Source organism: Amia ocellicauda, unplaced genomic scaffold (assembly GCF_036373705.1).
Source record: "Amia ocellicauda isolate fAmiCal2 unplaced genomic scaffold, fAmiCal2.hap1 HAP1_SCAFFOLD_33, whole genome shotgun sequence".
Taxonomy (NCBI): Eukaryota; Metazoa; Chordata; class Actinopteri; order Amiiformes; family Amiidae; genus Amia; species Amia ocellicauda.
The window spans coordinates 746,927-766,364 of record NW_027102898.1 but is presented as its reverse complement, the minus strand read 5'-3'; the positions used below and the strand labels follow the sequence as shown (position 1 = coordinate 766,364).

At 42.8% G+C, this 19,438-nt stretch overlaps 4 non-coding genes and 17 pseudogenes across 4 annotated transcripts; all 21 read left to right on the top strand.

Annotated features, from left to right (window-relative positions):
• The first annotated feature begins 143 nt into the window (after positions 1–143).
• On the top strand, positions 144–262 carry LOC136731422 (uncharacterized; annotated as a pseudogene).
• A 224-nt stretch (positions 263–486) lies between these two features.
• LOC136731173 (uncharacterized) lies at positions 487–605 on the top strand (annotated as a pseudogene).
• A 218-nt stretch (positions 606–823) lies between these two features.
• On the top strand, positions 824–942 carry LOC136731299 (uncharacterized; annotated as a pseudogene).
• Positions 943–1,166: 224 nt separating this feature from the next.
• On the top strand, positions 1,167–1,285 carry LOC136731336 (5S ribosomal RNA). Its single transcript, XR_010809535.1, has one exon. It is a non-coding gene; the product is annotated as a 5S ribosomal RNA (ribosomal RNA).
• Positions 1,286–1,506: 221 nt separating this feature from the next.
• Positions 1,507–1,625, top strand: LOC136731256 (uncharacterized; annotated as a pseudogene).
• A 210-nt stretch (positions 1,626–1,835) lies between these two features.
• On the top strand, positions 1,836–1,954 carry LOC136731365 (uncharacterized; annotated as a pseudogene).
• A 217-nt stretch (positions 1,955–2,171) lies between these two features.
• Positions 2,172–2,290, top strand: LOC136731328 (uncharacterized; annotated as a pseudogene).
• Positions 2,291–2,505: 215 nt separating this feature from the next.
• LOC136731485 (uncharacterized) lies at positions 2,506–2,624 on the top strand (annotated as a pseudogene).
• Positions 2,625–2,845: 221 nt separating this feature from the next.
• On the top strand, positions 2,846–2,964 carry LOC136731918 (uncharacterized; annotated as a pseudogene).
• Positions 2,965–3,184: 220 nt separating this feature from the next.
• On the top strand, positions 3,185–3,302 carry LOC136731647 (5S ribosomal RNA). Its single transcript, XR_010809638.1, has one exon. It is a non-coding gene; the product is annotated as a 5S ribosomal RNA (ribosomal RNA).
• A 216-nt stretch (positions 3,303–3,518) lies between these two features.
• Positions 3,519–3,637, top strand: LOC136731380 (uncharacterized; annotated as a pseudogene).
• Positions 3,638–3,852: 215 nt separating this feature from the next.
• Positions 3,853–3,971, top strand: LOC136731325 (5S ribosomal RNA). The gene has a single exon (XR_010809534.1). It is a non-coding gene; the product is annotated as a 5S ribosomal RNA (ribosomal RNA).
• A 217-nt stretch (positions 3,972–4,188) lies between these two features.
• LOC136731231 (uncharacterized) lies at positions 4,189–4,307 on the top strand (annotated as a pseudogene).
• A 214-nt stretch (positions 4,308–4,521) lies between these two features.
• LOC136731934 (uncharacterized) lies at positions 4,522–4,640 on the top strand (annotated as a pseudogene).
• Positions 4,641–4,863: 223 nt separating this feature from the next.
• Positions 4,864–4,982, top strand: LOC136732021 (uncharacterized; annotated as a pseudogene).
• A 215-nt stretch (positions 4,983–5,197) lies between these two features.
• Positions 5,198–5,316, top strand: LOC136731224 (uncharacterized; annotated as a pseudogene).
• A 220-nt stretch (positions 5,317–5,536) lies between these two features.
• On the top strand, positions 5,537–5,655 carry LOC136731207 (uncharacterized; annotated as a pseudogene).
• A 214-nt stretch (positions 5,656–5,869) lies between these two features.
• Positions 5,870–5,988, top strand: LOC136731354 (uncharacterized; annotated as a pseudogene).
• Positions 5,989–6,191: 203 nt separating this feature from the next.
• On the top strand, positions 6,192–6,310 carry LOC136731862 (uncharacterized; annotated as a pseudogene).
• A 205-nt stretch (positions 6,311–6,515) lies between these two features.
• On the top strand, positions 6,516–6,634 carry LOC136731488 (uncharacterized; annotated as a pseudogene).
• A 3,458-nt stretch (positions 6,635–10,092) lies between these two features.
• Positions 10,093–10,207, top strand: LOC136731580 (U5 spliceosomal RNA). The gene has a single exon (XR_010809574.1). It is a non-coding gene; the product is annotated as a U5 spliceosomal RNA (small nuclear RNA).
• The last annotated feature ends 9,231 nt before the right edge of the window (positions 10,208–19,438 follow it).

Below are 19,438 nucleotides of genomic sequence, written 5' to 3'. Positions count from 1 at the left end.
GAAGAATTGTACACGTACCCGGCTACTTTCAACACCCTTTGCTGCACTGGTATATTTCCCTCTATTTTTCTTTTTTTTTTTTTGCTGGCAGTTCCGTCAATACCCGCCAGCCTTTAAGAGACATCATGCAGCCAGGCATCTCGGCTTGCGGCCACACCATCCTGAACGCGCACGATCTCGTGAGATCTCGGAAGCTAAACGGGGCAGGACCTGGTCAGTACATGAATGTGAGACCTCCTGGAAATACCTAGTGCTGCAAGCTTTTACGTCTCCTGGGTAACTTTATCGTAGCTCTTAATACTCTCTCTCTGTCTGGAGGAGATATAATTGAAGTATTGTACACGTATCCAGTTACTGTCAACACCCTTTGCTGCACTGATATTTTTCCATCCATTTTTCTTTTTTCTTTTTTTATATTTTTTTATTGCTGGAAGTTCCGTCAATACCCGCCAACCTTTAAGAGACATCATGCAGCCAGGCATCTCGGCTTGCGGCCACACCATCCTGAACTCGCCCGATCTCGTCAGATCTTGGAAGCTAAACTGGGCAGGACCTGGTCAGTACTTGAATGTGAGACCTCCTGGAAATACCTGGTGCTGCAAGCTTTTACGTCTCCTGGGTAACTTTATCGTAGCTCTTAATACTCTCTATCTGTCTGGAGGAGATATAATTGAAGTATTGTACACGTACCCGGCTACTTTCAACAGCCTTTGCTGCACTGATATTTTTCCCTCCATTTTCCATTTTTTTTTTTTTTTTTTTTTCTGGAAGTTCCGTCAATACCCGCCAGCCTTTAAGAGACATCATGCAGCCAGGCCTCTTGGCTTGCGGCCACACCGCTCTGAACGCGCCCGATCTCATCAGATCTCAGAAGCTAAACGGGGCAGGACCTGGTCAGTACATGAATGTGAGACCTCCTGGAAGTACCTGGTGCTGCTAGCTTTTACGTCTCCTGGGTAACTTTATCGTAGCTCTTAATACTCTCTATCTGTCTGGAGGAGATATAATTGAAGTATTGTACACGTACCCAGCTACTGTCAACACCCTTTGCTGCACTGATATTTTTCCATCCATTTTTCTTTTTTCTTTTTTTCTTTTTCTTTTTTGCTGGAAGTTCCGTCAATACCCGCCAACCTTTAAGAGACATCATGCAGCCAAGCCTTTCGGCTTGTGGCCACACCGTCCTGAATGCGCCCGATCTCGTCAGATCTCGGAAGCTAAACGGGGCAGGGCCTGGTCAGTACTTGGATGGGAGACCTCCTAGAAATACCAGGTGCTGCAAGCTTTTTACGTCTCCTGGGTAACTTCATCGTAGCTCTTAATACTCTCTTTCTGTCTCCAGGAGATATAATTGAAGAATTGTACACGTACCCGGCTACTTTCAACACCCTTTCCTGCACTGATATTTTTCCCTCCATTTTTCTATTTTTTTTTTTTTTTTTTTTTGCTGGAAGTTCCGTCAATACCCGCCAACCTTTAAGAGACATCATGCAGCCAGGCCTTTCGGCTTGTGGCCACACCGTCCTGAACGCGCCCGATCTCGTCAGATCTCGGAAGCTAAACGGGGCAGGACCTGGTCAGTACATGAATGTGAGACCTCCTGGAAGTACCTGGTGCTGCTAGCTTTTACGTCTCCTGGGTAACTTTATCGTAGCTCTTAATACTCTCTATCTGTCTGGAGGAGATATAATTGAAGTATTGTACACGTACCCAGCTACTGTCAACACCCTTTGCTGCACTGGTATATTTCCCTCTATTTTTCTTTTTTTTTTTTTGCTGGCAGTTCCGTCAATACCCGCCAGCCTTTAAGAGACATCATGCAGCCAGGCATCTCGGCTTGCGGCCACACCATCCTGAACGCGCCCGATCTCGTGAGATCTCGGAAGCTAAACGGGGCAGGACCTGGTCAGTACATGAATGTGAGACCTCCTGGAAATACCTAGTGCTGCTAGCTTTTACGTCTCCTGGGTAACTTTATCGTAGCTCTTAATACTCTCTCTCTGTCTGGAGGAGATATAATTGAAGTATTGTACACGTATCCAGTTACTGTCAACACCCTTTGCTGCACTGATATTTTTCCATCCATTTTTCTTTTTTTATATTTTTTTATTGCTGGAAGTTCCGTCAATACCCGCCAACCTTTAAGAGACATCATGCAGCCAAGAATCTCGGCTTGCGGCCACACCATCCTGAACTCGCCCGATCTCGTCAGATCTTGGAAGCTAAACGGGGCACGACCTGGTCAGTACTTGAATGTGAGACCTCCTGGAAATACCTGGTGCTGCAAGCTTTTACGTCTCCTGGGTAACTTTATCGTAGCTCTTAATACTCTCTATCTGTCTGGAGGAGATATAATTGAAGGATTGTACACGTACCCGGCTACCTTCAACACGCTTTGCTGCACTGATATTTTTCCCTCCATTTTTCTTTTTTCTTTTATTTATTCCTGGAAGTTCCATCAATACCCTCCAGCCTTTAAGAGACATCATGCAGCCAGGCCTCTTGGCTTGAGGCCACACCGTCCTGAAGACGCAAGATCTCGTCAGATCTCGGAAGAAAAACTGGGCAGGGCCTGGTCAGTAATTGGATGGGTGACCTCCTGGAAATACCAGGTGCTGAAAGCTTTTTACATCTCCTGGGTAACTTCAGCGTAGCTCTTAATACTCTCATTCAGTCTGGAGGAGATATAATTGAAGAATTGTACATGTACCCGGCTACTTTCAACACCCTGTCCTGCACTGATATTTTTCCCTCCATTTTTCTATTTATTTATTTATTATTTTTTGCTGGAAGTTCCGTCAATACCCGCCAGCCTTTAAGAGACATCATGCAGCCCGGCCTCTTGGCTTGCGGCCACACCGTCCTGAACACGCCCGATCTCGTCAGATCTCGGAAGCTAAACGGGGCAGGGCATCGTCAGTACTTGGATGGGAGACCTCCTGGAAATACCTGGTGCTGCAAGCTTCTTACGTCTCCTGGGAAACTTCATCGTAGCTCTTAATACTCTCTATCTGTCTGCAGGAGATATCATTGAAGTATTGTACACGTACCCGGCTACTTTCAACAGCCTTTGCTGCACTGATATTTTTCCCTCCATGTTCCATTTTTTTTTTTTTTTTTTTTTTCTGGAAGTTCCGTCAATACCCGCCAGCCTTTAAGAGACATCATGCAGCCAGGCCTCTTGGCTTGCGGCCACACCGTCCTGAACGCGCCCGATCTCATCAGATCTCGGAAGCTAACGGGGCAGGGCCTGGTCAGTACTTGGATGGGTGACCTCCTGGAAATACCAGGTGCTGCAAGTTTTTTACGTCTCCTGGGTAACTTCATCATAACTCTTAATACTCTCTTTCAGTCTGTAGGAGATATTATTGAAGAATTGTACACGTACCCGGCTACTTTCAAAACCCTTAGCTGCACTGATATTTTTCCATCCATTTTTCTTTTTTCTTTTTTTTTTTGCTGGAAGTTCCGTCAATACCCGCCAGCCTTAAAGAGACATCATGCAGCCGGGCCTCTCGGCTTTCGGCCACACCGTCCTGAATGCGCCCGATCTCGTCAGATCTCGGAAGCTAAACGGGGCAGGACCTGGTCAGTACATGAATGTGAGACCTCCTGGACATACCTGGTGCTGCAAGCTTTTACGTCTCCTGGGTAACTTTATCGTAGCTCTTAATACTCTCTATCTGTCTGGAGGAGATATAATTGAAGTATTGTACACGTACCCAGCTACTGTCAACACCCTTTGCTGCACTGATATTTTTCCATCCATTTTTTTTTTTTTTTTTTTTTTTTCCTGGAAGTTCCGTCAATACCCGCCAACCTTTAAGAGACATCATGCAGCCAGGCCTTTCGGCTTGTGGCCACACCGTCCTGAATGCGCCCGATCTCGTCAGATCTCGGAAGCTAAACGGGGCAGGGCCTGGTCAGTACTTGGATGGGAGACCTCCTAGAAATACCAGGTGCTGCAAGCTGTTTACGTCTCCTGGGTAACTTCATCGTAGCTCTTAATACTCTCTATCTGTCTGGAGGAGATATAATTGAAGTATTGTACACGTACCCAGCTACTGTCAACACCCTTTGCTGCACTGATATTTTTCCATCCATTTTTCTTTTTTTTTTTTTTTTTTTGCTGGCAGTTCCGTCAATACCCGCCAGCCTTTAAGAGACATCATGCAGCCAGGCATCTCGGCTTGCGGCCACACCATCCTGAACGCGCCCGATCTCGTCAGATCTCGGAAGCTAAACGGGGCAGGACCTGGTCAGTACATGAATGTGAGACCTCCTGGAAATACCTCGTGCTGCAAGCTTTTACGTCTCCTGGGTAACTTTATCGTAGCTCTTAATACTCTCTATCTGTCTGGAGTAGATATAATTGAAGTATTGTACACGTACCCAGCTACTGTCAACATCCTTTGCTGCACTGATATTTTTCCATCCATTTTTCTTTTTTTTTTTTTTTTTGCTGTAAGTTCCGTCAATACCCGCCAACCTTTAAGAGACATCATGCAGCCAGGCCTCTCGGCTTGTGGCCACACCGTCCTGAACGCGCCCGATCTCGTAAGATCTTGAAAGCTAAACGGGGCAGGACCTGGTCAGTACTTGGATGGGAGACCTCCTGGAAATACCTGGTGCTGCAAGCTTTTACGTCTCCTGGGTAACTTTATCGTAGCTCTTAATACTCTCTTTCTGTCTGGAGGAGATATAATTGAAGTATTGTACACGTACCCAGCTACTGTCAACACCCTTTGCTGCACTGATATTTTTCCATCAATTTTTTTATTTTTATTATTATTTATTTTTTCTGCTGGAAGTTCCGTCAATACCCGCCAGCCTTTAAGAGACATCATGCAGCCAGGCCTCTCGGCTTGCGGCCACACCGTCCTGAACGCGCCCGATCTTGTCAGATCTCGGAAGCTGAACGAGGCAGGGCCTGGTCAGTACTTGGACGGGTGACCTCCTGGAAATACCAGGTGCTGCAAGCTTTTATCGTCACTTGGGTAACTTCATCGTAGCTCTAAATACTCTCTTTCTGTCTGGAGGAGATATAATTGAAGTATTGTACACGTACCCGGCTACTTTCACCACTCTTTGCTGCAGTGATATTTTTCCCTCCATTTTTCTTTTTTCTTTTTTATTTTGCTGGAAGTTCCGTCAATACCCTCCAGCCTTTAAGAGACATCATGCAGCCAGGCCTCTTGCTTGCGACCACACCGTCCTGAGCGCGACCGATCTCATCAGATCCCGGAAGATAATCGGGGCAGGGCCTGTTCAGTACTTGGATGGGTGACCTCCTGGAAATACCAGGTGCTGCAAGCTTTTTACGTCTCCTGGGTAACTTCATTGTAGCTCTTAATACTCTCTTTCAGTCTGGAGGAGATATAATTGAAGAATTGTACATGTACCCGGCTACTTTCAACACCCTTTCCTGCACTGATATTTTTCCCTCCATTTTTCTATTTTTTTTTTTTTTTTTTTTGCTAGAAGTTCCGTCAATACCCGCCAGCCTTTAAGAGACATCATGCAGCCAGGCCTCTTGGCTTGCGGCCACACCGTCCTAAACGCCCCCAATCTCGTCAGATCTCGGAAGCTAAACGGGGCAGGGCCTGGTCAGTACTTGGATTGTTGACCTCCTGGAAATACCAGGTGCTGCAAGCTTTTTACGTCTCCTGGGTAACTTTATCGTAGCTCTTAATACTCTCTTTCTGTCTGGAGGAGATATAATTGAAGTATTGTACACGTACCTGGCTACTTTCAACACCCTTTCCTGCACTGATATTTTTCCCTCCGTTTTTCTTTTTTTTTTTTTTTTGCTGGAAGTTCCGTCAATACTCGCCAACCATTAAGAGACATCATGCAGCCAGGCCTCTCGGCTTGTGTCCACACCGTCCTGAACGCGCTCGATCTCGTCAGATCGCGTAAGCTGAACGGGGCAGGTCCTGGTCAGTACTTGGATGGGTGACCTCCTGGAAATACCAGGTGCTGCAAGCTTTATACGTCTCTTGGGTAACTTCATCGTAGCTCGTAATACTCTCTTTCAGGCTAGAGGAGAAATAATTGAAGAATTGTACACATACCCGGCTACTTTCAACACCCTTTGCTGCACTGATATTTTTCCCTCCATTTTTCTTTTTGCCGGAAGTTCCGTCAATACCCTCCAGCCTTTAAGAGACATCATGCAGCCAGCTCTCTAGGCTTGCGGCCACACTGACCTGAACGTGCCCGATCTTGTCAGATCTCGGAAGCTAAACGGGGCAGGGCCTGGTCAGTACTTGGATGGGAGACCTCCTGGAAATACCTGGTGCTGCAAGCTTTTTAGTCTCCTGAGTAACTTCATTGTAGCTCTTAATACTCTCTTTCTGTCTGGAGGTGTTATAATTGAGGATTTGTACACGTACCCGGCTACTTTCAACACCATTTGCTGCACTGGTATTTTTCCCTCCATTTTTCTTTTTTTTGCTGGAAGTTCCGTCAATACCCGCCAGCCTTTAAGAGATATCATGCAGCCAGGCTTTTTGGCTTGCGGCCACACCGTCCTGAACGCGCCCGATCTTGTCAGATCTAGGAAGCAAAACGTGGCAGGACCTGGTCAGTATTTGGATTGGTGACCTCCTGGAAAAACTAGGTACTGCAAGCTTTTTACGTCTCCTGGGTAACTTCATCGTAGCTCTTAATACTCTTACTTAATACCAGCAGCCACTTAGCAGGTGTAGCAATAGAATCTCAGCCTGGGGAGACTGGATTTAGCATTTCCTCTCCATTTTGATAACTATCCATAATCATTTCTGCAAAATACTTCTATGATACCTATGTATGTTTTTTACTTGTACTATATTATACTATCAAGTATCAGTGTACACATACAATGTGACCTGTTACATTAATACAGAGGCCACGGAAGGCCAGATCACTAATAGCCACTGTCCCCTGATATTACACTTTTTTACAATCACTTTGGCACTCATTTCAGAACCTTGATGTCATTTTTCAAAACTCTAGACACTAAACTCACACCCGATGATCAAAATGCACATTTTTCAAAACTCTAACACTTTTTTACAATTGCTTGGATACAATACACATCAACCTCAGATCATTTGTTCATTGAACTAAAATGACACAACTTAACATCAAAGTATTACCATTTCAAAATGCAATTCACACATTACATCTGAGATCACTGTCTATTCATTTCATTACAAAGATCTAACTATCAATTGATACAGCTGCTCAAAATGATAAGTGACTGTTGCATTACTCTTAATGCATAGTTTTATGGAAACTGACAAACAGTATTCCATGTTTCGATCATGAAAGTTTCAGGATAATGATATCCATTGACATCAATAAACGAGGAGCATGAACCAGTTGGACTACATTATCTATGGATGTAATATTTCATCATCATTCATCATCATGTAGCACTTTTCCACACCATGTTTGCAGTGTGGAAGGAAAGTTAGAAATTTTTTGTCTAATACCTGTTTTTCTCTCTTGTATACTTAAGAAAGATAAGGTCAAGCTAGAAGGTCAGGCCAGAAGGTAGTTTGATTTTTGTTTGTTATTTACGATGAGAATCTTGGAGACAATGTCAAACAGTATGATTGAAGTGCCTGCTCCCTAATCCATGTGTTGATCTATGAACTCTGTCCTATAATGATATAAATTCTGCTTAGCTAACTTTTAAGATAACATAGTAATGACTTTCTGATTATAACCAGCTCTTTGATTTTTGTGTATAAAAGCTCTGACTGTTAAAATGAAGGCAGAGCGACTTTGGGATCTACTTGAGTCACTGTTCCTCTCCACGCTGCGTGTATTAAAGGCATTGCAACTAACGCTCCAACCTGGTTGAAGATGATTGTTCTTCCACATCAGATTTGACATTACTGTATGTATGCAGGCCCTTGTAATTGCTTTTCCAATACTGCCAACTGGTTATTGATGATTGATTTCACATTGTGGTACGAGTATCGAGTGAAATGAGTGCTATCCACCCCAGCAACACAGTGATAACATGGAGCCGGCAAGTCATCCAGGTCACAATAGAGGTCAAGCAGTGGGAGGAGGAAGACGTGGTGGTCAAAGGAATGGAAGGGGACATGCACCCCTTCTGAGAGGTGGTCGTGGGCCTCGTCATAGAGGAGGGCTTAGGCCTCACCAGAGAGGCAGCCATGGGCCTCATTTGAGAGGTGTTGGGGGAACGTGGTAGAGGACAAGGCCACGGACCAGACAGCGGCAGCAACAGCAAATAGTGTCCAGTGAAATCCGAGAAATAGTTGTAGAGCATGTTGTAAATCATGGCATGACCATGACTGAGGCAGCTACAATGATTCAATCAAACCTCAGAATCAACTCAGGATCAACTGTGGCCTCAATCATCAGAAATTTCCGTACTGAGAAGCGGCAAGTCTTCAGCATGCACTAAACATTAGGCTACTCTCAATTGTCAAATGACTGTATACTGCATACCAATGTGTAGCACAGAGTATAGTGTGCCTTTTGAAAGAAATGCAGACAGAGTGAAGCAGCTGATGACTGAGTATGTTCAGGTATGTTCAGTTTCAAGGTGCCTCTTGTGAAAAATGGTTGTGAGAACCTGAACCTGAACACAGGGCTGATGGAAATTCAGAAGTACAGTAATCAATCCTTTGTTTTACACTAAGCCAGGTGAGGAACACTGCAGTTGACATTTTACTGTAGTTTTGTTCTTTTTTGTAGCTAATTATTGTTGCATGGCTTCAAAGAAACCTATGGTGTGATTTGATTGTATTGCATCAATACATTTCAGATTTTGTTCAATGATTCCACTGTGTCTGTAGTATTCTCTCTACTAGTCCTTTTACAGTGATGTATTCATGTGTAGTACCATAATGAAACATGTATCACATATTTTGTACTACAATATTTAATGATTGTACGAACAACTACACAGTGAAACTATCGGTATCTTCTGTGTGGGTGATCTAAATAAATGTTACTATGGTATTTCATGATAAATGAATTATTTGAACCTACAAGTCTGCAAGTGCAAGGTTTCTTTAAAGATATGAATGCACAATGCAATGTTTTGAACATTGGACAGCCTGTGTTACAAGTGATGACCGTTTTGAGTTTTGTGTCTAGAGTTTTGAAAAATGACATCAAGGTTCTGAAATTAGTGACAAAGTGATTGTAAAAAACTGTATATTCATCCTATTTAATGTGCTCTTTTAAAATGTACTTTTCTTTTTTATGTTGCCATTTCTGTTCTACCAATGTTTCAGTTGTTAGCCAAAGATTGACAGAGTACATCTCATACACACAGGCCAGACAGCAAGGATTTCTTTTTGAAATTCAATTACAAATGCTGCATGAACTCATCAATACGATTAGAGCTCCTGAAAGCAATATAACTAACTCACTCTACAGCATCTTATTAGCAGTGAAAAGAAACCAAGAAAGTTGGGACAGTCGACTGTTTACCACTATGTAACATCACCTTTTCTTTTAATAACACTTATTAAGCACTTGGGCACTGAAGACACCACTTGGTTAAGTTTAGCAAGTGGGATTTCCACCCATTCATCCATTATGCATTTCCTCAGCTGCGCAACTGCACAGGGCCTTCGTTGTCTTAATTTGCACTTCATAGTGCGCCACACATTCTCAATTCGGAGACAGGTCAGGACTGCAGGCAGGCCATGCTAGCACCCGCACTCTCTGCCTATGCAACCATGCGCTTGAAATCTGGGCAGAATGTGGTTTGGCGTCATCCTGCTGAAAAATGCAGGGATGTCCCTGGAAAAGACGATGTCTGGATGGCAGCATATGTTGCTCCAAAATGTGTACATCTCTTTCTGCAAAAATGGTGCCCTCACAGATGTGCGAGTTACATGACAGACAGACACTCATACACACTGTCACACCCACACAAACACATACACTTTCACACAGACACACACACACATACATACATACATACATACATATATAAGGAAAAGAAACAATACATTTAAAAATCACAAAAAGATGTAATAAAGTACAGAAAATCTAAATGTAATAAAATGTGATCTTTAATACACACAAATATGTATGGCTGGTCGGATGCGTCTTGGACTCGGGTTCCTCTTCATTACGTATAATGCTTTTGCCTTTTGCTATAGCTTTCCGTGGAGGGGATCGTGGGTGAGTTTGTACCATTCTTGGGAGGCTCTGCCTTGTTGGGGCGGAGCTGTGATCCAGGTGAACAGCAGATCGGACATAGGTGGGCATGTGGGCGGAGGAGGAAGGCCGGTCAAGCAAATAAGCTTGCTAAGGTACGCAGCAGCAGCAAGCAGCCCCACCATCCAGTCAGCCAGCCAGTCTGGCTGGCAGTGACTGAGTGGTTGACAGACGGCAAGCAACGGAATGTACGTGCTCTGTGATGTCATAGGAGTCACCTGAGAGAGATGTTTGTGATGTCATCGCTGAGCTGGCTGGCTCTGTGTGTCTTGCTGGCTGTGTGTGTGTGTGTGAGAGAGAGAGAGACTTTTTGACTTTTATCAGACTTCATTGCCTGTTTGCAACACGCAATAATTCATACAAAAGAAAATAAATAAATAAATAAAAAATAGTGTTCCCCTTTGTTTGTCTCCCCCCAACAAGCATTAACTCCGCCACTGATCTGTACACTTTTAAAGAAAGCAACCCAATACACACAACAAAACAACCATCAAATACTAAACCCTATAAATGAATTACATAATAAAAACCAACTCCCCGTCATACAATTCACAAAGGGCATCATTAATACACCAGACCTGTTCAAAACTCTCCAAATCATTCATCAGCCTGTAATAGTTAAACTCTAGTCTGACTCTGCACTTGACCAGCATGGCAAACACTCTCACTGCATCCTCACTGCCCTCCCCACACACTCTGTTCTTCCTAGTCTTATAGACTATATAAAATAAAATAAAAACCTTTGTGTTAAAAATCAGGTTAAGATCAGTAAAAAGACGAGTTAAAAGACTAAAAATGGGTGACAACCGAGAGCAAGTGCTGAAACAGTGAAACACGGTCTCTCTCTGAGCACAGAATGGGCAGGCGTCGGACACAGCAGGGTTAAGAACAGTAATAAAAGAATTGACAGCAATAATGGTGTGTAACACCCTCCACTGCAGATTGCCAGCTCTCTTATTGAGGGGGGCTTGTACAGGCTTCTCCAGGCGGGCGCAGTGTCTTCCCCCAGCCCCAGCCTGTAAAGTAATTTTAGGAATCACAAAGAAACAGTTGAAAGTGCTAAATAAGTATTTTGATGCACCATATTAATTTAGGAAATTTACATGTTGTTTTTCATCAGCTTCTGTATCTGATGGCTCCACATCACTGGCTGGATTGACAGCAACGACACTCTAAAAAAAGAAGTGTTAAGTTTGAGCATTCAGGACTTGTTTTGAAGATCCTGAATATCACTGGTCCACAATTTATCTGTGAAACTATGGGTTAATCTCCATATACAAAATACTTTTCACACACACTTTAAATTTACAACTAAATTTACATGTTGATGTCTTTCGTCAGCTTCTGTATTTGATGGCTCAATATAACTGGTTGCATTAACAGCAACGGCACACTACAAGAAAATAACATTATATTTAAACATTCAGGACTGGTTTAGCATCACCTCGAATATCCCTAGCCCTTGAGGTCGATTGTTATTGTGGTCTTCAAGACCAGTGCTTCTCAACCTTAGTCCTGGAGGAGGCCCACTGTCTGCTGATTTTCATTACAACAACATTGTAGGTTATATCAGTGACTGTGGTCCTAAAGTACCCCTATGCCTGCTGTTTTTTTTCCAGTTGAGCTCTTAATTACCTAATTGGCTTAACTGAAGCCATTTAACCCTTTTCCGAGGTCTTTGGTTGTTGATGAGTTACAAAGAGCTGGATTGTGGCCCGCCATGACTGGAAGTGAAGAACACTCACTCTAGGCCTTTAACTTAATGTTCATATGTAGGGGCCTATCCATCTGATTTGTTTTTGCACATTTATTAACAGAAAAATTGATGGTACGTGAAATCATCTGAGCTGAAAAATATAATGTTCCACCAATAATAAAATAAATGTATTAATTAAAATTATAGAGATAATAGAATGTTCACAGATTATTAGTTCAGAAAACAAAATATTTTTTTAAATCTTAAATAGAATTAACACTCAAATCAGTTGTAGGGTAAACAAGGTCTATTTTTTGGATTGATTTTATAATTATACATGTATGGCTGCATGAAGCTTACCTGAGAATCTGATATTTTAGTAACTTTGTTGCTTCTTGTTGGGTAGTCCACGTTTGCCGCCGTTCTTTTTCTGTAAATGTAAATCAAAAGGCAATAATTACATACTGTAATTAAAATACAAAAAGTATAAACATTGTATTATTATTTTTGTATCCTGTTTCTCCATCTCGATGCTGTTCTTTTTGGAATTGCATATCTAGGTTTACTTAAATACTGTTTATAAGATTGTAAACTCATCATCCAAATTTCTTCATTTGCCAAACTTTATGTAGTGCGCTTGCAGTTTCAGAAGAAGAAAAAAAACTGTAACAGATGGGATATGTAGTACTTTATACTCGAGTGGTACTCTTATAAATTTCAATTAAAGAAGTGAATTTATAGTATCACCTTATCACGAATCCTGGAATCTTGTAGAACTCAATTTCTGTAATAATTGGACGCAGACACCAATTCCAAAGATATAAATTGTCAAATTTATTCAAAACAAAGACTAAATGTAGCACTACACTAATTATACAAAAGGGAAAAACTAATTAAAATTCAACTCTAGATCAACAAATCAAAGACAAATCACTTCCGTGACCAAATCAAAGACCATGGGATCGCATATGATAACACAAATCGTTAAACAAAAGAGGTTATAAACACATTGACTACAATACCAGTTAGTAAGATGAAGGTGAGTCTCTTGTTAGTATTATTAGTCAGACATTAAATAACTACGCAGGTTAGTATTTATGTCAGGTAACTTCTCGTTATATATATATCAGTCTCATTAACGTTTAGGTGGAGAGAAAGATCCTATCATTACTTGTTACCACAATTTCCCTTAACTGATTATTATTCAATGATTAAGGATAGGCAGGGCCACCTATAATCTGGTGTCTATTAACTTGTGTCAATTTCAGACTAAACAGTTAAACAGGAATGAGAAGATATTTCTCGGCGTTGACAGATTTTATTTCTAAAATTATCAACAAAACAGTTTAATGCAACACACATTTATATTTAAGAAAACTAAATGATATTACACATTCTAGAGTTATGAATCACAGATTAACATTTCTAATTGATTTCTCAAATGTCATGAATCATGAACTCCAAACTGTTAAACTTATCTGAACTTCGTCGCAGAGAGGCCTCTCTGGCTTCGGGCTCAGATAACAGCACACGGCACGAGGTCCGTGTGGTTTGGAACAAAGGCAGTCCGGTTCGGCTTTGTCCAAGAACTTCCACTCAGTCGATGCACCTGGAAGTTGGGGTTTCGCGAAAGTAGAGTCGTTTCCAAACAGATTTTCCACTGGTTTGAAGGCTCCAAGGTTGTGCACAAAATCTTCTTTGTAAGCAGGGTTCCACCGTAGTTACTTGAAGACAAAGTCTTTGAGGAAAGCAAGGCCCTGTTTGTTCCAAGGGTCAAGTTTCTTAAAACTCAAATAGCTATTTAAATGACTGACACTTTCGTATTCAGTCGACTTAGTCATTTGTCCAGCTGTAAAACTCCACTGATCAGGTGGGCACAGGCGGGCAGCGCAGTCTGTAAAGTTCTTTATTTAATAAAGTCCTTTAAAAGAATTCTTTGTACGGCTCAATCTCCTTCTCCCAGTTTAACTCTTCTGTTGCCGGCAAAGACTTGGTTGGTTTCTGGTTCCGGTTCGGGCAACAGAGCTACAGGTTGAGCTGTGGCAGCGAGTTACTGGTTCAGGTGAGAGAGAGAGAGAAAGAAAGGCCGTGTTTGTCCTTTATAGTCTGTCAGATCAATAGGTGATTGGTTCCTGAGTTCTTGAGATTGGATTTCGGTTTCAGCCCCCAGTGTCCTATTGGAGGGGGGCTTGATTTATGACTGATGTCAATCCATGCCATCTTTTGGAAATGCCGGTTGGCCTGGGTTCGTAGCTCTATGTCGGGATTTCGGCTCTCATCCACTTCAAAGAGTTTTTATCACCTACAGGCCCCTTTCTCCAGACATCTCATAGCAGAATAACAAACTATTTGGCCTCTTCTCGGTGCCATCCTCCCCAAAACTGTCACTTTGATGCAAACCAGTTCCAAGCTGATGAGCTAAGGAAATCTGATAACTTTGGGGGGGAGAGGTCTTCTTTAGATCCGTGCTTCAGCTCAGAGCCCAAATACTCTTATCCAAATACACCCAACATAACGCTACATACCCCCTTTCTTGAATGGGACTGAGGTCGACTAGGACGTTATCCCCTTCAAGACAAAATAAGACGTTAAGCATTTATCTCAAAGTTATGTAACAGAATTCAACAGTGGACTTCACCATTCATGACCCCGAGAAATCAAAGAAAACAAACTAATAGTTCATTATTTAAGCAGAATGTATTCCAATCAAATTGACAATCCTATACTAGCACATATACAGGTTACATATTATAACACAAGTACATTAAAACAAAAAAACAATTGGTATTACTCAGTATTGAGTATGGTTACTGACGGTAACCAATAGGTGGAAGTTGATTAACAGAGGGAGGTGACTGGGAATTCAGGTGTTATTCAGGCACCTGACCTTCACTATGTCTATAATAGTTGGTAGGGACCTGGGTTCGAATGGTTGGCTTACATGGTAAGCCGGTGCCCCCTTTAGGGACATGCACAAAAAATGGTCTCATTGGGAAGTTGTACCTTGGTGGCTGTATCATATCTGTCATTCAATTCCACCGGCTTTGGTGATTCAACTTGAGCCCACAACCTGTTCAATAGATCCTGACCAATGATCAACTTCTCTGTTTCAAATTTGGAAATATAAACTGGATGAACCAACTTAATCTTCCCAAAGGTGAACTCTAACAATGCCATTTGAGTGAGCTGTGCCTTAGTCTCTGTGTAACTTGTAATGTTCACACTACAAGCTTCCACTTTCAGTCGTTGGTCTGAGGTTTCCATAATTTGTTTCAGGTTGCCCATTGTGGTGGCAGACATTAAACAAATTTCAGCCCCAGTGTCCAACAAGGCTCCTCACTCCCACACATTCTCAATGGTCACTTCTATGTAAACTTGCTTGGCTCTGCCTCTCTGTGTCAGATCACCCAGTAACATCACCAAAGGTTCAGCTTGCCTGCAGGCAACTTCCCCCACTGGGAGGTCCCAGTGGGCTGATGTGTCAGAGAAACCCCCCTGCTGTTCCTCACATCCAATCAAAAACACAGAGGCGGGGACAGGGGGTGGTTCCAGAGCTAGTCATTCCTTAGGTGGCGAGTCCGGCCCTTTACCCTGGCTACTAACTTCCAGTTTGGGAAGAGGGGGCAAAGGGAGCAGAGCTAAGCGTAGCAGTAGCTCAGAAACTGCAACATTGCTCAGAGACTGAGTTAACCCACCTAGGCTAGGAGCAGATTTCTTTTTTTTATTGTAAGCCTGGGTCACTTGGATTCCATCCTTGGGAGGTTCTTTCCTTCTTTGAATCTCTGTCCCCTCTAACTCCAGTGGAGAAATAGGGCTCTCAGAGCGCCTTGCCAGTACTTGGGTGCTTGAATCTTTACGATCAGAAGTGCTATTGTACTTGCTTTCCCAAGCTTTCTGTGCCATTTTTTCGAATTTCAGCTATGTTCATATACGTTGCGTCTGCATGTAATATGATCATTTCCTTAATCGTTGGGAACAAATTAGCAACAAACAACCCTTTAAAGCTCACCTCTTCCTCGGCCCCGGGTCGATCTTGACCCGCAAAATAGGTTTTCCTAAGCTTTTCATAGTAATCACGGGGGGACTCATGCTTACCTGTTTGATCTGGTGTGCGGCAGTCACTGCTGCCACTGGATCAATGAACCTGGAATAGTCCCTAACTAATGCTCTGCACAAGCGTTGAAACCTATCGCAGACCATGGACCCTTGCCTCTCCATCCAAGAATGGACTTGGCGAGAGGTAGTTTTGCGGATTAGGAGAACCTTTTCCTTCTCCGTAGCCTCAGGATAGAAACTCAAAGCATACTTAATGTCCTTAATATACGCTTCCACATTTCCTTCCTTGTCTGCTGGGTTAAAGGTTTCACAATCTTTAGCCAGTTCTCTCAACTGGCGCATGTTAACCTTTCGGTCTGGACTCTCGGGAGAGGAAGTTCGTCTGTGCGACGAGCTTCTTACCCTGGGTGGAGAAAGACTACAGGGAGGGGTACGATCAGGACGAGGCAACCCGGGGCCTAAATGTGGAGACGGTGTGCGACTCCGTGCATTGGCCGGTTCCGGCTGTTCCTTTATGCTGTCAGGTGTCAGCTTTGCAGCTCACCAATAGGCAGCTTTCAGGGCCCCTATTTGTTGCTTGAGACGCTCATTTTCAACTTCAGTTGATTTGAGTTCTCCCCTAAGCACCTGATTTACTCTCCTCATTTCTTCACTGTCCCTTTTTAAATGTATGACCTCGCCTTCGAGTATCTCCATTTTTACAGTGCCCAAATCTTTCTCCCTGACTGTTTTGCAAAGACGCATTTCCAAAACATCCCGGTCCTTCAAAACTATCCTTTCATTTTCAACCGCTTTACATCTGTCATTTTGCAGACCTTTTACTTGGATCAGAGTTGTTTCCAATTCAACTTGACATTGTCTTAAATCATTTCCTAATTGCTCTCTCTGTTCAATTAAGTCATCTTTTTCAGCATTCAACACAATGACTTGTTTTCCACAAGTATCTAGCTTTCCTTCAAATTCTAAAACCATTCCATGCCGTTTGGCTCTTTCTTCTTTCGCTTTAGCATACTTTTCTCCTAGCTTTTTCAGTTTTTCAAACTTGCTTATGATCCAGTTCACTACCCTTGAGCTCGCAAGTGCTAAGCTAGCCATAACTTTCATCACCTCTATCGACTCTTTTTCGAGTTGCGTCGTAGTGTCGTTTACCAACTGAGTTCGACGCGACTCTACTTCAAAGTCCAAACTGCCTAGGCGTCCAAGGAATTCAGGAATCTCTGTTCCTGGTACCTTAACAATCAATGCTTCACATGGGGACATTTGGGTAATCATTGTTTTGGCTATTCAGTAACAACCCAACAGAACAGTACTCGATTAATCACCTAATGACTCTAATGCCAACGCTTAGGATATCAACAATTTATCACAAGTAACTAAAACAGACTTAATCTTTTGTGACTTTGGATTTATGACTGATGTCAATCCATGCCATCTTTTGGAAATGCCGGTTGGCCTGGGTTCGTAGCTCTATGTCGGGATTTCGGCTCTCATCCACTTCAAAGAGTTTTTATCACCCACAGGCCCCTTTCTCCAGACATCTCATAGAAGAATAACAAACTATTTGGCCTCTTCTCGGTGCCATCCTCCCCAAAACTGTCACTTTGATGCAAACCAGTTCCAAGCTGATGAGCTAAGGAAATCTGATAACTTTGGGGGGGAGAGGTCTTCTTTAGATCCGTGCTTCAGCTCAGAGCCCAAATACTCTTATCCAAATACACCCAACATAACGTTACACACCACATCCCAAAGATGCTCTATTGGGTTGAGATCTGGTGACTGTGGGGGCCAGTTTAGTACAGTGAACTCATTGTCATGTTCAAGAAACCAATTTGAAATGATTCGACCTTTGTGACATGGTGCATTATCCTGCTGGAAGTAGCCATCAGAGGATGGGTACATGGTGGTCATAAAGGGATGGACATGGTCAGAAACAACGGGCCGTGGCATTTAAACGATGCCCAATTGGCACTAAGGGGCCTAAAGTGTGCCAAGAAAACATCCCCCACACCATTACTCCACCACCACCAGCCTGCACAGTGGTAACAAGGCATGATGGATCCATGTTCTCATTCTGTTTACGCCAAATTCTGACTCTGAAATCGAGACTCATCAGACCAGGCAACATTTTTCCAGTCTTCAACTGTCCAATTTTGGTGAGCTTGTGCAAATTGTAGCCTCTTTTTCCTATTTGTAGTGGAGATGAGTGGTACCCAGTGGGGTCTTCTGCTGTTGTAGCCCATCCGCCTCAAGGTTGTACGTGTTGTGGCATCACAAATGCTTTGCTGCATACCTCGGTTGTAGCGAGTGGTTATTTCAGTCAAAGTTGCTCTTCTATCAGCTTGAATCGAGTCGGCCCATTCTCCTCTGAGCTCTAGCATCAACAAGGCATTTTCGCCCACAGGACTGCCGCATACTGGATGTTTTTCCATTTTCACACCATTCTTTGTAAACCCTAGAAATGGTTGTGCGTGAAAATCCCAGTAACTGAGCAGATTGTGAAATACTCAGAGCGGCCCGTCTGGCACCAACAACCATGCCACGCTCAAAATTGCTTAAATCACCTTTCATTCCCATTCAGACATTCAGTTTGGAGTTCAGGAGATTGTCTTGACCAGGACCACACCCCTAAATGCATTGAAGCAACTGCCATGTGATTGGTTGGTTAGATAATTGCATTAATGAGAAATTGAACAGGTGTTCCTAATAATCCTTTAGGTGAGTGTATATGTATGTATGTATGTATGCATGTCCAATTGCTTTGACAATTCAAATGCACTGAATTGAGAGAGAGAGAGAGAGAGAGAGAGAGAGAGTTGTAGTCCAGACCACTGCAAAATTCCTGCTGAAGTGATCTGGATCACCACACAATGGCCCAAGGACCACTGCAAACTTGGATTTCAATGTATTTGTGTAATCTGTGTTGCAATAGCACCTACCATGTTCCTTTGTGGTGATCTGGTTAATTCTGATCTGGGAAAACCACAATCCTGCAGGTTTAATAAGTCTCTCTACACATCAGTCCCTGAGTACCTTCAACCAATGGTCATTTTGACCAATTAAGCCCAAGATTTGAGTCAATTAAGTTGTCAAGGACTACCCAGTGAAGACGTGAACTCACGACTAGGTCACACTGTGAGCTCACCAGAGCAGACATTACACTGAGCTCACTGTGAGCTCACTTAGCGCTTTTCCAGCGACATGGTGCCGGTGCTGGAGCCGGAGCCGCTGCCCTTACTCGGTGGCTAACCCACCTCTATGTTACAAATGTTCCCTAAACACTTATTTTGCAAGATCAATAAAAATCCTTTAGGAAATTTAAACTTTTACTGACACACATAGTTAATAGCAATGTATTATAACTTTACCAAAAATAATAATCTGTATATCTTTAATTGTTTAGACGTTATTAAGATATAATGCATCTTTCACATAGGGAACATTTGTAACATGTTAGGAAAAACAAACAAATGATTTGAAAATATTCAT